This window comes from Chelonia mydas, chromosome 5 (assembly GCF_015237465.2).
Source record: "Chelonia mydas isolate rCheMyd1 chromosome 5, rCheMyd1.pri.v2, whole genome shotgun sequence".
NCBI classification, from domain to species: domain Eukaryota; kingdom Metazoa; phylum Chordata; order Testudines; family Cheloniidae; genus Chelonia; species Chelonia mydas.
In genome coordinates, this window is record NC_051245.2 from 127,261,503 (window position 1) to 127,277,060 (window position 15,558).

Genomic DNA, 15,558 nt, shown 5'->3' on the forward strand with positions numbered 1-15,558 from the left:
TCCTCATAGGGAAGCCGTTCCATACCACTAATCATTTTTGTTACCCTTTTCTATACCTTTTCTAAGTCCAATATATCTTTTTTGAGATGGGGCAACCACATCTGCATGCAGTATTCAAGGTGTGGGCATACCATGGATTTATATAGAGGCATATGATATTTTCTGTCTTACTATCTATCCCTTTCTTAACGATTCCCAACATTCTGATCGCTTTTTGACTGCCGCTGCACACTGAGTGGATATTTTCAGAGAACTATCCACGGTGATTCCAAGATCTCTTTCTTGAGTGGTAACAGCTAATTTCGACCCCGTGGGATTCTTTGCAGATGGGCTCATTCTCCTTAAGTAATTAACGACCTAGCTGCCTGGTTGGCAGCTAATAGGCAATAGAACAGAGCTCCCTAGGCTGCCCCTAGAGAGAAGTGCTCCTAAGGAAACAGAGTAGGGGGTCTCCCTAGGCAATAAGCTTAGGAAGGGACTGCCAAGGCTGCAAGGAGCTGTGCCCTGCCTGGAACTGAGCTGCAGTTGGCAGGAAGGCCCTGACTCTAGGTAAGGAATCAAGGTTGTACCTTGCCTGTAAACGATCTTGTTGTGGGATGGATGAATGTAGATGGAGGCTGCCTCCCTGCTGAGAAGCCAGAGTGAAGGTCTTTTGTGTGTGTTCTGTTAAGTTTTGGTTCAGTCAAGAAGACCCTCAGAAAGTTGGTGGGGGGTGTTGTTTGACACATAAAAGCTGTGCTGAACTGAAGCTAGGGGGAGTGATTGCAGCCGGTGTAGACACAGCTGAGCAAGCCTTAATCTAGGTAGCTCATGTACCGATAGCAGTGAAGCGACAGTACAGACTGGAGCACTGGCTAACCACCTGAGTACGGATCCTGGGTGTAGCCCGTGCTGAAGCCCATGCTGCCACAGCCCAGCTGCTGTTGCTGCTGTTGCTGGCTAGATTAAAACTAGCTCAGGGGTGTCTACGTGTGTTGCAATCACACGTGCTTACTCTGAGTAAACAGACACATGGGTCTAAAATGGGTTGCTGGATTCACTTCTGATTTTTCTGGACAATTTCTTCTCCAGTCATCTCGCCTCTGGTTCAAATCCTGCTTTGCTTTTTAAGGAAGTTGGGCAGAAGGTGATCAAAACTTGGTGATTAATAGAAACTGCCTTTGAGCCTTGCCTATAGAGTTACTGCCTACAGAGAAACCCTACCAGGGTTTCAGAACCAACCAGGTTAGGATTTTAGGCAGCCTTATCTTTGGGATTCTAATGTTACTTCCTGTTCTTGGCATCATGTTTGTAAACAGTCTATGGTAATCAAAGAGGTGATCTACAACTGTTGCAATCAAATGATCCATCATCACAGTTTTCATGACAGTGTATAGAAAGTCCAATATAGCAGAATTCTGCTGCCATCTTCTGGCCCAACAGCTGTGTGCAGAAAGATCATGTCTGTAAATCTCTTCCTGACACACACACACACACACAAAATATACAAGAAATCAAAATTACTGCTGTTTAGTTCTGGACAGTAACAAAGGAGATGCTGCAGAATGGGACACAGAGAAGCCTATTCATAACCTCATTCTTCCAAAACACACTCAATGATTCTCAAGTCTAAATGAGAAATTCCAAATGGTGATGAATCTTAAGATTTATCTAGTGGTTAGAGCAAGGGAGTGGCCATCAGATTTTCCCAGTTCTGTTCCCATCTGTGTCTCTGCCTTGTTCTGGAACCCCTAGGCATGTCACTTATTCTCTCTCTGCCTCAGTTTCCTATCTGTAAAATGGGTATAACTACTTGCTCATTTTAAGAGCAGGTGAGAAGTAGTTGGCACTGACAGTAAACTTGAGGCCCAGGTTTAAAGGTAGCTGAGATCATGAGTGGCTCAGAAAACAATTTCTGCCCAATGGGAAATTCTGCTCTCTTGAAATTTCTTTTCATCCCAAATTGGGGCAAAAAGTCAAAATCTTGCGGAATGAAAATTAGAAAATAATTTAATTCAGAAACATTGAAATGATCTTATAGAAACAATGTTTCATAATGTCAAAATATTGTAGTACTACATTAACTATCAAATATATAAACATTATATAAGTAGTCACGTTGTCTAGAGTGGCTCATGACCGTGACTGCCTCCCTCAGGGCAAACTGTCAGAAAACAGGCAGACACCCCCAACTGGTGGTGTGTTCTATAATTTGATTTCATCAAGCCAATAGCAAATGTGAACTCCTGGATCAATATAACAGTCTTGCCATGGAGTCACGGACAGTCCCCTTATATTCTCCAATCTATCTTCCCATCCAGATAAACTGGACTTAGTGATAAAAGGTCACATATACCAAAAATCACACCACATTTAGGTTGCTTCCAGTCCCAAGAGACCAGTCGCTTACCCCAGATCAATATGTACTCTCGCTCTTACACCAAGATAATGCTGGCAGCCAATTCTATAGTAAACTAACTAAAGGTATATTAGCTAAGAAAAGGAAATGAGAGTTATTGAGAGGTTAAAGAAGGCAAAATATATGCACAGGTGAATCACAGTTTGTAATTCCAAATAGTGGCAGGGATGTAATAAACTACCAGTTACCCTGAAAAAATTTCTGGGAATCCAAATTGTCTGTAGGGATCTCTGCTTTGCATCTCGTACACTTCCATGTAAGAGTCCAGAGATGAAGGATCTTTCCTTGAATCCACACTTATAGCTTCTTTTCACATAAAACAAGCTGACAGGATCACTACCCACGTGGGCTTTTCCTTTGATGAGAGCATGAGGCGTGCATTTTGAGTCTTTGACCTCCAATCCTCGCACACAATGATCATTTGCTTTGAAATTAGCACTTTTCTGTTAGTTCTTCATTTGCATTCTACAAGGCTTCTTTCTTCTTTGGCAGGTTATTTCGTTACCAGGGTATACACAATGTAAATGTTTGCTACTGCATTATAACGGGATACAGATAAGTGAAAACAATGGAAGTAATATCCCACTAGTTTTCCTGAAGTGTTAACAATCATTTTGATCTATACTAATACACAAGTGAATTGGCCTGGGGCTCTGGCATGAGCTGGCACCTGGTCAACCAGCATCACAAGTTATAAATCTTTATAAGCTTAAGTTGAAATTAAACTAAATGTCAGAATGAAACTAAATAAGAAAGTTGAATCAAAAATACTCCATTTTGATTTTGAATTGTTTCGAAAATCTTCTGTCAAATTTCCTCAAAACTGACATGTTCTCATGAAACACTTCAATTTTGACAAAACTGCAATTTCCAGCGGAAAACTGTTTCCACTGGAAATTTTTGGACCAGCTCTACTTAGCTCGATCAACTCCCTTTAGTGTCTAGTCAATGTCTGTACTGAGAGTTTTGTATTGTAGAGAGACACCTATGACAAATAACAGAGCCAGCCCAAGACTATTTCTGCTGAAGTCAATGGAAAAACTCCCACTAACTCCACTAACAGCAACAACCATCTTTACAAAAGTCTCAGATCCTCTAGCACTAAGCTTTCAGCCTTTGACCCAACTCACTACAAGTGGGACAGCTAAAGAAAAATACCCTCATTGGAATGCTGGTTTGGGGTGAGTGCTTCCTCATTTCTGCTCATTGTTCTTGCTCAGGAAGTCAGTACTAATTAATTATTATTATCATGGTACCTAGGAGCCTAATCATGGTCCTGGACCCCATTGTGCTGGGTGCTACACAAACACAGAGAAGAGAGACAGTCCCTGCCCCAAAGGGTTGGGTTTTTCCCTTACAAAATTGCAGCCTGGCTATAAGGATTGTGTGGAGATTACCACCAGTTCACAGGATGAAGGAGTCTGCAGTTATTCCTGGCTTTGCCACACATTCCCTGCGTGACCTTAGATTTGTCATTTCACATCTCTGTGGCTCATCCTCCCTGTCCGTAATGTGGCCATGACCATTCTGATCAGCCTCACAGTATTATTATATCCAACATATTAGTGGATAGTATTACACAGTATTATTATATCCAACCTGATGCAAGTTCTTACAACCAAATATGGAGAACGTATGAGAGAGGACTGGTTTCTAGCCTATAGACAGAATGGCTGTCATCGACTGGGATCTCTGGTTCACATGGATGGCAGATGGAGGAGGGTGTCCTTTCTGTGTTGTGTGTGGGTTAGAGGCAATGTGTCTGTCTTATGCTTTGCAGGGGTGGGTGACCTGGAGCAGGGTTTGTGACTATGGTGAAGTTCATAGGAGCTGGCACGCGGACTAGTATGTGCCCTCCTTGCTTTGCATGTTTGGATGACAACACCCTCATTGGGTTGCCTGCAGAGATTGAAAACGGGCCTTTAGATTTAAAGGGAAAAAAGTCTCTATTGTTTGAGCTGTAGGACTAGGGCTGGCAGCTAGGAGGCAGTCTCAGAAACCTCTTACTTGATCCAGTCCGCGGACAGAAACAGACTCACTCATAGAATCATAGAATGATAGAATATCAGGGTTGGAAGGGACCTCAGGAGGTCATCTAGTCCAACCCCCTGCTCAAAGCAGGACCAATCCCCAACTAAATCATCCCAGCCAGGGCCTTGTCAAGCCTGACCTTAAAAACTTCTAAGGAAGGAGATTCCACCACCTCCCTAGGTAACGCATTCCAGTGATTCACCACCCTCCTTGTGAAAAAGTTTTTCCTAATATCCAACCTAAACCTCCCCCACTGCAACTTGAGACCATTACTCCTTGTTCTGTCATCAGCTACCACTGAGAACAGTCTAGATCCAATCGGCCAGTGCATTATAGCTGGCTGGGAAACATGTTTGTCACAGGGCTTGTGAAACTCACAGATTCTTGTAAAAAGAAAAGGAGTATTTATGGCACCTTAGAGACTAACAAATTTATTTGAGCATAAGCTTTCATAAGCTACAGCTCACTTCATCGGATGCATTCCTCTGCAGAGAAGATGAAGTGAGCTGTAGCTCGCGAAAGCTTATGCTCAAATAAATTCGTTAGTCTCTAAGGTGCCACAAATTTTCCTTTTCTTTTTGCAAATACAGACTAACACGGCTGCTACTCTGAAACAGATTCTTGTGTTTTTAATTGGAGCCTCATGGCTCAGCCCTGAAGGGAAGGGCGGATTGTGCTCCTACCTGACCCCCTCCCCTCTGAAAAGGAAAGCTGCATGTGAAGAAGCTGCTGGTGAAATCATAGCAACATCCCCTCCATCTCCCTCAGGAGCTGTGGCGGAAAGCAGCAGGGGCTCAAAGGAGTGGGGACCTGGCAACTTCTCTTCAGGGGATTGCTGGGGGAGTAGGCAATCTGAGGGGAGTATGGGCAGCAAGGATGCACTCTCTCCTGGCGTGTTTGTGGGCATGCCGGCAGGAGCCAAAGGTCTGAACTCTGGCTGTCAGTGTCAGCAACTGCAAGGGAAAAAGTCACCAGGACAAACTTCCAGCCCTTGTGGTCGGTTTGCAACTTCAGGCCTATCTGCAAAATACCAAAGGTCACAACTTCCTTTAAAATAAAAGAGAACTCAGGATACTAAAACAGGCAGGATAAAAATGAAGGACTGCTGCAAATGACTTAATTAACCACATGGCCTTCCCAAAAATGCCTGGATGAAGGCAATAAAATAAACCTAGCCTGGAGTTTCTGAGGCCAGACACTCTTGAGAGATGACACACACTCACAACATTTGAATAAATTGGCATGTGATGGAGTGTAGTGCACACAGGCCCTAAATGGGTTAATAAGAGCTTGAAAGACCAGTTATGTTATCTGGCTGCGACTGAAGAGGGAGGAGCTGTGTAGTGATTATAAAGGCAGGAGGCCTGGAGCAGAAGGGGGCTGCAGGGAAAGGTGAGTTTGCAGTTGCTCTGGGAGTAGAGGTGGTGAGGATGAAGCCCAAGGGAGGGAGAACAAGCCTGAGTACAGAAGGCTGGCAAGACATAAAGCAGCAGCTGGGTAGCACTCTAGTGGTGCACCCTGAAAGATGGGTGGGCTTTGGACTGCCAGGTAGGGAGCTCTGGGAAGGGCTCACGGAAGAACAGAGTAAGGGGACCTTAAGAGGCTGAAAAGGACAAGCCTGAGGAGGGCAGAAGCTGGTCTGAGTTTATATTTTTATGCTGGAATCTTGCTTGGGGGATTCCAGGGAAGGGCCCTGGGAGTCCTGCCCCTGACAGAAGGATTAACCCTGAAACAGGCTAGGTAGGAGCAAGGAAGAAGTGGTCGGGACTATTTAGAAAAACTGGACGTGCACAAGTCCATGGGGCCGGATGCGTTGCATCCGAGAGTGCTAAAGGAATTGGCGGATGTGATCGCAGAGCCATTGGCCATTATCTTTGAAAACTCATGGTGATCGGGGGAAGTCCCGGAAGACTGGAGAAAGGCTAATGTAGTGCCAATCTTTAAAAAAGGGAAGAAGGAGGATCCTGGGAACTACAGGCCGGTCAGCCTCACCTCAGTCCCCGGAAAAATCATGGAGCATGTCCTCAAGGAATCAATTCTGAAGCACTTAGAGGAGAGGAAAGTGATCAGGAACAGTCAGCATGGATTCACCAAGGGCAAGTCATGCCTGACTAATCTACTTGCCTTCTATGACGAGATAACTGGCTCTGTGGATGAGGGGAAAGCAGTAAACGTGTTGTTCCTTGACTTTAGCAAAGCTTTTGACATGGTCTCCCACAGTATTCTTTCCAGCAAGTTAAAGAAGTATGGGCTGGATGGATGCACTACAGGGTGGGTAGGAAGTTGGCTAGATTGTTGGGCTCAACGGGTAGTGATCAATGGCTCCATGTCTAGCTGGCAGTCGGTATCTAGCAGAGTGCCCCAAGGGTCAGTCCTGGGGCCGGTTTTGTTCAATATCTTCATTAATGATCTGGAGGATGGTGTGGATTGCACCCTCAGCAAGTTTGCGGATGCACTAAACTGGGAGGAGTGGTAGATACGCTGGAGGGTAGGGATAGGATACAGAGGGACCTAGACAAATTGGAGGATTGGGCCAAAAGAAATCTGATGAGGTTCAACAAGGACAAGTGCAGAGTCCTGCACTTAGGACGGAAGAATCCAATGCACCGCTACAGACTAGGGACCAAATGGCTCGGCAGCAGTTCTGCAGAAAAGGACCTAGGGGTGACAGTGGACGACAAGCTGCATATGAGTCAACAGTGTGCCCTTGTTGCCAAGAAGGCCAATGGCATTTTGGGGTGTATAAGTAGGGGCATTGCCAGCAGATCGAGGGACGTGATCTTTCCCCTCTATTCGACATTGGTGAGGCCTCATCTGGAGTACTGTGTCCAGTTTAGGGCCCCGCACTACAAGAAGGATGTGGAGAAATTGGAGAGAATCCAGCGAAGGGCAACAAAAATGATTAGGGGTCTGGAACACATGACTTATGAGGAGAGGCTGAGGGAACTGGGGTTGTTTAGTCTACGGAAGAAAAGAATGAGGGGGGATTTGATAACTGCTTTTAACTACCTGAAAGGTGGATCCAAAGAGGATGGATCTAGACTATTCTCAGTGATAGCAGATGACAGGACAAGGAGTAATGGTCTCAAGTTGCAATGGGGGAGGTTTAGGTTGGATATTAGGAAAAACTTTTTCACTAGGAGGATGGTGAAACACTGGAATGCGTCACCTAGGGAGGTGGTGGAATCCCCTTCCTTAGAAGTTTTTAAGGTCAGGCTTGACAAAGCCCTGGCTGGGATGATTTAGTTGGGATTGGTCCTGCTCTGGGCAGGGGGTTGGACTAGATGACCTCCTGAGGTCCATTCCAACTCTGATATTCTATGATTCTATGATTCTAAGGAGCTGCAGAGAGCAGATCTTGGCTGCTAGTTGTAGGGTCCTGGGCTGGAACCCGGTATAGTGGGAAGGCCTGGCTTCCCCTATAAGTCATTGGAGTGGGTGGCAGGAAGCCCCCTTCCCTCTCTCCCTGTGTGAGGGATAAGGACACTGGAAAGCCCCAAAGACCCACTGGTAGCACATTAGACTGATTTATGTTGGACTTTCTGTTGCCCACAGAAGGGGTGGATTAAATTGTGACCTGGCCGGAGGGCTGAGTTAGGGGATGAGAAATTGCCAGCGAGATGGTCAGTGAGGGTGTGGGGTGCCAGATGGGGACAGCGAGAGCAGGTGCTCTAGCCACGGGCAAACTCCCCTTCACAGTGCAGGACATCTGAGTCCACAGCCTTCCAAGACCAGATGGGACCATTATGACCATGGTCTGACCTCCTGTATGTCACGGGCCAGAGATTTTTTTTATGACCCTCTCACATAAGGAAACTCTTGGTGCTAAGTCAGAGCTTCTCTTTCAGGATGACATCCGAGCTTGACTGAAAGAATCCAGGGAGTGATGATAAACCATTTACCACATCCCTTGGGAAGCTGCTCCACTGGTTAAACAAGGGCACATCCTTCTCAAGGGCCAGTGGGGTGGGTAAACCAAGGTCAGGAGTTTCAAAGGAACATTTGCGGGGGAGGAGGGGACTGGCAGCTTAGTGCTGACTGTTCCACCAGGGCTAAAAATGAGAGAACACTTACAATGATGTACACTAAGCAATTTGCACACAGCTTGGGACCTGCAACATAGGCAGAACAGTGGACTGACGCCAGATGAAGCTATTCTAGAACAAGGGTGGTGTGCTTAGTCAGCAGACATTTGGCTTTCTCATTTGCTGGAGGACTCTGGAGTTCAGGGGGTAATAAGACTGACCTTGTAAGCTAGGAGTTATGACTCACATTTGACTATTAGCAGGACATATTACAGTCTTGAGCATTTCCCTTCAGAAGAACACATCTGAACAGGAGATGTTCTGGGCCAGATTAGTCTCAACTGGTGTAAACAGGCATAGCCCTCTGAGAAGGTGGCCCTCTGTCTTTAAACTTTCCCGTGATTAAGGTTGCATGGTCTTGCAGGAGGCATTAGGGAAGCTACCTAGAACGGAACAGCTACCAGAATTGGGGGTCAAACTCAAATGATCTCTCACACGCTTATTGTTAATTAATCGTCAGTAAGTAATAACTAGGCAATGACCAGTAGTTGATAACTTTAACTGTGATCATAGAATCATAGAATATCAGGGTTGGAAGGGACCTCAGGAGGTCATCTAGTCCAACCCCCTGCTCAAAGCAGGACCAATCCCCAATTAAATCATCCCTGCCAGGGCTTTGTCAAGCCTGACCTTAAAAACCTCTAAGGATGGAGATTCCACCACCTCTCTAGGTAACGCATTCCCGTGTTTCACCACCCTCCTAATGAAAAAGCTTTTCCTAATATCCAACCTAAACCTCCCCCACTGCAACTTGAGACCATTACTCCTTGTTCTGTCATCAGCTACCACTGAGAACAGTCTAGATCCATCCTCTTTGGAACCCCCTTTCAGGTAGTTGAAAGCAGCTATCAAATCCCCACTCATTCTTCTCTTCCGCAGACTAAACAATCCCAGTTCCCTCAGCCTCTCCTCATAAGCCATGTGTTCCAGTCCCCTAATCATTTTTGTTGCCCTCCGCTGGACTCTTTCCAATTTTTCCACATCTTTCTTGTAGTGTGGGGCCCCAAACTGGACACAGTACTCCAGATAAGGCCTCACCAATGTCGAATAGAGGGGAACAATCACGTCCCTCGATCTGCTGGCAATGCCCCTACATATACATCCCAAAATGCCATTGGCCTTCTTGGCAACAAGGGCACACTGTTGATTCATATGCAGCTTCTCGTCCACTGTCACCCCTAGGTCCTTTTCTGCCGAACTGCTGCCTAGCCACTCTGTCCCTCGGTGATCTTATGTTTAGTCTTGAGTCTGGATTATTTCCAGACCTTAGATAAATAAACAAACCTTAGATAAATCAGCTTTGATTGGATTTAGTGATTAACAGTAAAGACAGCCCATATACAGAGAAGCATTCAGTTTGCAACAGGCTGTGGAAGATCTCCCCTGTATCTGTCTGACAGCCTGCATCCAGTTTGTAGATGGCCTCACCTCCCCATGATGTCCCAGGGTAACTACACCCCTTATTGCCCCCTGTCCATCACTATAACCTTCAGCTGCCTTCCCCCCCCCCTTTCCCCACCTTATCCAGTCTTTCTGCCACACACCCTGCAATCAGCACTGCCAAAATATGTGCAACAGCAGTTCTCACACCCTGTGGCCAACACTGCCAAACTCCCCACAGCAGCAGACCTGAAAACATGCCAAAACCCACTGCCCAGCAAAATTCAAAGCCATCTCCTGCTACATAGCAGAGTGTCATGGGAGTCCTGCTGCCAGCCCAGCACCAAAATCCCTCCTACCCTATCACAAGTGTCAACACACTACAAGGAGAGCCACATGTCTTGATCATTCAGCCACAAAACACCTCCTTTATATAAAAAGAGGCAAATCACTGTCCCCTAATCTCAGCACTCTCTGATTTGTGGTTTATTGCAGCTATCTGTAACCTTCTCACCTCCTCTTTTTGTCCTATGACTGCAGAGGTGTTAACGGGCCACTCTACCGTGAATGGTCCCTTACAACATGTGCTAACTATCTACTCATGCTAAACTATGTATTCCACCCCGTGTTTAGCAGTGACACTGGGGGTATGTCTACACTACGGAATAAGGTCGAATTTATAGAAGTCGGTTTTTTAGAAATCGGTTTTATATATTCGAGTGTGTGTGTCCCCACAGAAGTGCATTAAGTGCATTAACTCAGCGGAGTGCTTCCACAGTACCGAGGCTAGAGTCGACTTCTGGAGCGTTGCACTGTGGGTAGCTATCCCACAGTTCCCGCAGTCTCCGCTGCCCATTGGAATTCTGGGTTGAGATCCCAATGCCTGATGGGGCTAAAACATTGTCGCGGGTGGTTCTGGGTACATATCGTCAGTCCCCCCTTCCCTCCCTCCCTCCCTCCCTCCGTGAAAGCAAGGGCAGACAATCGTTTCGCGCCTTTTTTCCTGAGTTACCTGTGCGGACGCCATACCACCGCAAGCATGGAGCCCGCTCAGGTAACCGTCACCGTATGTCTCCTGGGTGCTGGCAGACGCGGTACTGCATTGCTACACAGTAGCAGCAACCCATTGCCTTGTGGCAGCAGATAGTACAATACGACTGGTAGCCGTCATCGTCATGTCCAAGGTGCTCCTGGCCGCGTCGGCTGGGAGCGCCTGGGCAGACATGGGCGCAGGGACTACATTTTTAGTGACTTGACCAGGTCATTCTCTTAAGTCCGGCAGTCAGTCCTATTGAACCGTCTTATGGTGAGCAGGCAGGCAATACGGATTGCTAGCAGTCCTATTGTACCATCTTCTGCCGAGCAGCCATGAGATGTGGATGGCATGCAGTCCTTCTGCACCGTCTGCTGCCAGCCAAAGATGTAAAAGATAGATGGAGTGGATCAAAACAAGAAATAGACCAGATTTGTTTTGTACTCATTTGCCTCCTCCCCTGTCTAGGGGACTCATTCCTCTAGGTCACACTGTAGTCACTCACAGAGAAGGTGCAGCGAGGTAAGTCTAGCCATGTATCAATCAGAGGCCAGGCTAACCTCCTTGTTCCAATAAGAACAATAACTTAGGTGCACCATTTCTTATTGGAACCCTCCGTGAAGTCCTGCCTGAAATACTCCTTGATGTAAAGCCACCCCCTTTGTTGATTTTAGCTCCCTGAAGCCAACCCTGTAAGCCGTGTCGTCAGTCGCCCCTCCCTCCGTCAGAGCAACGGCAGACAATCATTCCGCGCCTTTTTTCTGTGCGGACGCCATACCAAGGTAAGCATGGAGCCCGCTCAGCTCACTTTGGCAATTAGGAGCACATTAAACACCACACGCATTATCCAGCAGTATATGCAGCACCAGAACCTGGCAAAGCGATACCGGGCGAGGAGGCGACGTCAGCGCGGTGACGTGAGTGATCAGGACATGGACACAGATTTCTCTGAAAGCATGGGCCCTGCCAATGCATGCATCATGGTGCTAATGGGGCAGGTTCATGCTGTGGAACGCCGATTCTGGGCTCGGGAAACAAGCACAGACTGGTGGGACCGCATAGTGTTGCAGGTCTGGGACGATTCCCAGTGGCTGCGAAACTTTCGCATGCGTAAGGGCACTTTCATGGAACTTTGTGACTTGCTTTCCCCTGCCCTGAAGCGCATGAATACCAAGATGAGAGCAGCCCTCACAATTGAGAAGCAAGTGGCAATAGCCTTGTGGAAGCTTGCAACGCCAGACAGCTACCGGTCAGTTGGGAATCAATTTGGAGTGGGCAAATCTACTGTGGGGGCTGCTGTGATGCAAGTAGCCCACGCAATCAAAGATCTGCTGATATCAAGGGTAGTGACCCTGGGAAATTTGCAGCTCATAGTGGATGGCTTTGCTGCAATGGGATTCCCTAACTGTGGTGGGGCCATAGACGGAACCCATATCCCTATCTTGGCACCGGAGCACCAAGCCGGCGAGTACATAAACCGCAAGGGGTACTTTTCAATAGTGCTGCAAGCTCTGGTGGATCACAAGGGACGTTTCACCAACATCAACGTGGGATGGCCGGGAAAGGTACATGACGCTCGCATCTTCAGGAACTCTGGTCTGTTTCAAAAGCTGCAAGAAGGGACTTTATTCCCAGACCAGAAAATAACTGTTGGGGATGTTGAAATGCCTATATGTATCCTTGGGGACCCAGCCTACCCCTTAATGCCATGGCTCATGAAGCCGTACACAGGCAGCCTGGACAGTAATCAGGAGCTGTTCAACTACAGGCTGAGCAAGTGCAGAATGGTGGTAGAATGTGCATTTGGACATTTAAAGGTGCGCTGGTGCAGTTTACTGACTTGCTTAGACCTCAGCGAAACCAATATTACCACTGTTATTACTGCTTGCTGTGTGCTCCACAATATCTGTGAGAGTAAGGGGGAGACGTTTATGGCGGGGTGGGAGATTGAGGCAAATCGCCTGGCTGCTGGTTACGCGCAGCCAGACACCAGGGCGGTTAGAAGAGCACAGGAGGGTGCGGTGCGCATCAGAGAAGCTTTGAAAACCAGTTTCATGACTGGCCAGGCTACGGTGTGAAAGTTCTGTTTGTTTCTCCTTGAGGAAACCCCCCACCCCTTGGTTCACTCTACTTCCCTGTAAGCTAACCACCCTCTCCTCCTCCCTTCGATCACCGCTTGCAGAGGCAATAAAGTCATTGTTGCTTCACATTCATGCATTCTTTATTCATTCATCACACAAATAGGGGGATGACTACCAAGGTAGCCCAGGAGGGGTGGTGGAGGAGGGAAGGAAAATGCCACACAGCACTTTAAAAGTTTACAACTTTAAAATTTATTGAATGACAGCCTTCTTTTTTTTGGGCAATCCTCTATGGCAGAGTGGCTGGTTGGCCGGTGGCCCCCCCACCACGTTCTTGGGCATCTGGGTGTGGAGGCTATGGAACTTGGGGAGGAGGGCGGTTGGTTACACAGGGGCTGTAGCGGAAGTCTGTGCTCCAGTTGCCTTTGCTGCAGCTCAACCATACACTGGAGCATACTGGTTTGGTCCTCCAGCAGCCTCAGCATTGAATCCTGCCTCCTCTCATCACGCTGCCGCCACATTCGAGCTTCAGCCCTCTCTTCAGCCCGCCACTTACTCTCTTCAGCCCGCCACCTCTCCTCCCGGTCATTTTGTGCTTTCCTGCAGTCTGACATTATTTGCCTCCACGCATTCGTCTGTGCTCTGTCAGTGTGGGAGGACAGCATGAGCTCGGAGAACATTTCATCTCGAGTGCGTTTTTTTTTCTTTCTAATCTTCACTAGCCTCTGGGAAGGAGAAGATCCTGTGATCATTGAAACACATGCAGCTGGTGGAGAGAAAAAAAGGGACAGCGGTATTTAAAAAGACACATTTTATAAAACACTGGCTACACTCTTTCAGGGTAAACCTTGCTGTTAACATTACATACATAGCACATGTGCTTTTGTTACAAGGTCGCATTTTGCCTCCCCCCACCGCGTGGCTACCCCCTCAACCCTCCCCCCTCCCTGTGGCTAACAGCGGGGAACATTTCTGTTCAGCCACAGGCAAACAGCCCAGCAGGAATGGGCTCCTCTGAGTGTCCCCTGAAGAAAAGCACCCTATTTCAACCAGGTGACCATGGATTATATCTCACTCTCCTGAGGATAACACAGAGAGATAAAGAACGGATGTTGTTTGAACGCCAGCAAACATACACTGCAATGCTTTGTTGTACAATGATTCCCGAGTACGTGTTACTGGCCTGGAGTGGTAAAGTGTCCTACCATGAAGGACGCAATAAGTCTGCCCTCCCCAGAAACCTTTCGCAAAGGCTTTGGGAGTATATCCAGGAGAGCCGCGAATGCCAGGGCAAAGTAATCCTTTCACATGCTTGCTTTTAAACCATGTATAGTATTTTAAAAGGTACACTCACCGGAGGTCCCTTCTCCGCCTGCTGGGTCCAGGAGGCAGCCTTGGGTGGGTTCGGGGGGTACTGGCTCCAGGTCCAGGGTGAGAAACAGTTCCTGGCTGTCGGGAAAACCGGTTTCTCCGCTTGCTTGCTGTGAGCTATCTACAACCTCATCATCATCATCATCTTCTTCGTCCCCAAAACCTGCTTCCGTATTGCCTCCATCTCCATTGAAGGAGTCAAACAACACGGCTGGGGTAGTGGTGGCTGAACCCCCTAATATGGCATGCAGCTCATCATAGAAGCGGCATGTTTGGGGCTCTGACCCGGAGCGGCCGTTCGCCTCTCTGGTTTTCTGGTAGGCTTGCCTCAGCTCCTTCAGTTTCATGCGGCACTGCTTCGGGTCCCTGTTATGGCCTCTGTCCTTCATGCCCTGGGAGATTTTGACAAAGGTTTTGGCATTTTGAAAACTGGAACGGAGTTCTGATAGCACGGATTCCTCTCCCCATACAGCGATCAGATCCCGTACCTCCCGTTCGGTCCATGCTGGAGCTCTTTTGCGATTCTGAGACTCCATCATGGTCACCTCTGCTGATGAGCTCTGCATGGTCACCTGCAGCTTGCCACGCTGGCCAAACAGGAAATGAGATTCAAAAGTTCGCGGTTCTTTTCCTGTCTACCTGGCCAGTGCATCTGAGTTGAGAGTGCTGTCCAGAGCGGTCAAAATGGAGCACTCTGGGATAGCTCCCGGAGGCCAATACCGTCGAATTGTGTCCACAGTACCCCAAATTCGACCCGGCAAGGCCGATTTAAGCGCTAATCCACTTGTCAGGGGTGGAGTAAGGAAATCGATTTTAAGAGCCCTTTAAGTCGAAATAAAGGGCTTCATCGTGTGGACGGGTGCAGGTTTACATCGATTTAATGCTGCTAAATTCGACCTAAAGTCCTAGTGTAGACCAGGGCTGGGAGTACCTTTCCCAGCCAGGAAGAAGAGCTCTGTGTGGCTTGAAAGCTTGTCTCTCTCAACAACAGAAGTTGGCCTAATAAAAGAGATTACTTCACCCACCTTGCCTCTCTGTTATGAGTATAGGCCGATTGAGGTAATAAAATGTGATTGGTTTCAGAGTAACAGCCGTGTTAGTCTGTATTCGCAAAAAGAAAAGGAGTACTTGTGGCACCTTAGAGACTAACCAATTTATTTGAGCATAAGCTTTCGTGAG

At 47.5% G+C, this 15,558-nt stretch overlaps 1 protein-coding gene across 1 annotated transcript in view; it reads left to right on the forward strand.

Moving 5' to 3' along the window:
* The first annotated feature begins 394 nt into the window (after nt 1–394).
* CHRNA6 (cholinergic receptor nicotinic alpha 6 subunit) overlaps nt 395–15,558 on the forward strand; it is a 96,116-nt gene continuing 80,952 nt past the window's right edge. The window contains exon 1 of the mRNA XM_043546416.1: nt 395–549. The gene's annotated coding sequence lies outside the window, so the exon portion shown is untranslated. The remainder of the gene's footprint in view (nt 550–15,558) is intronic.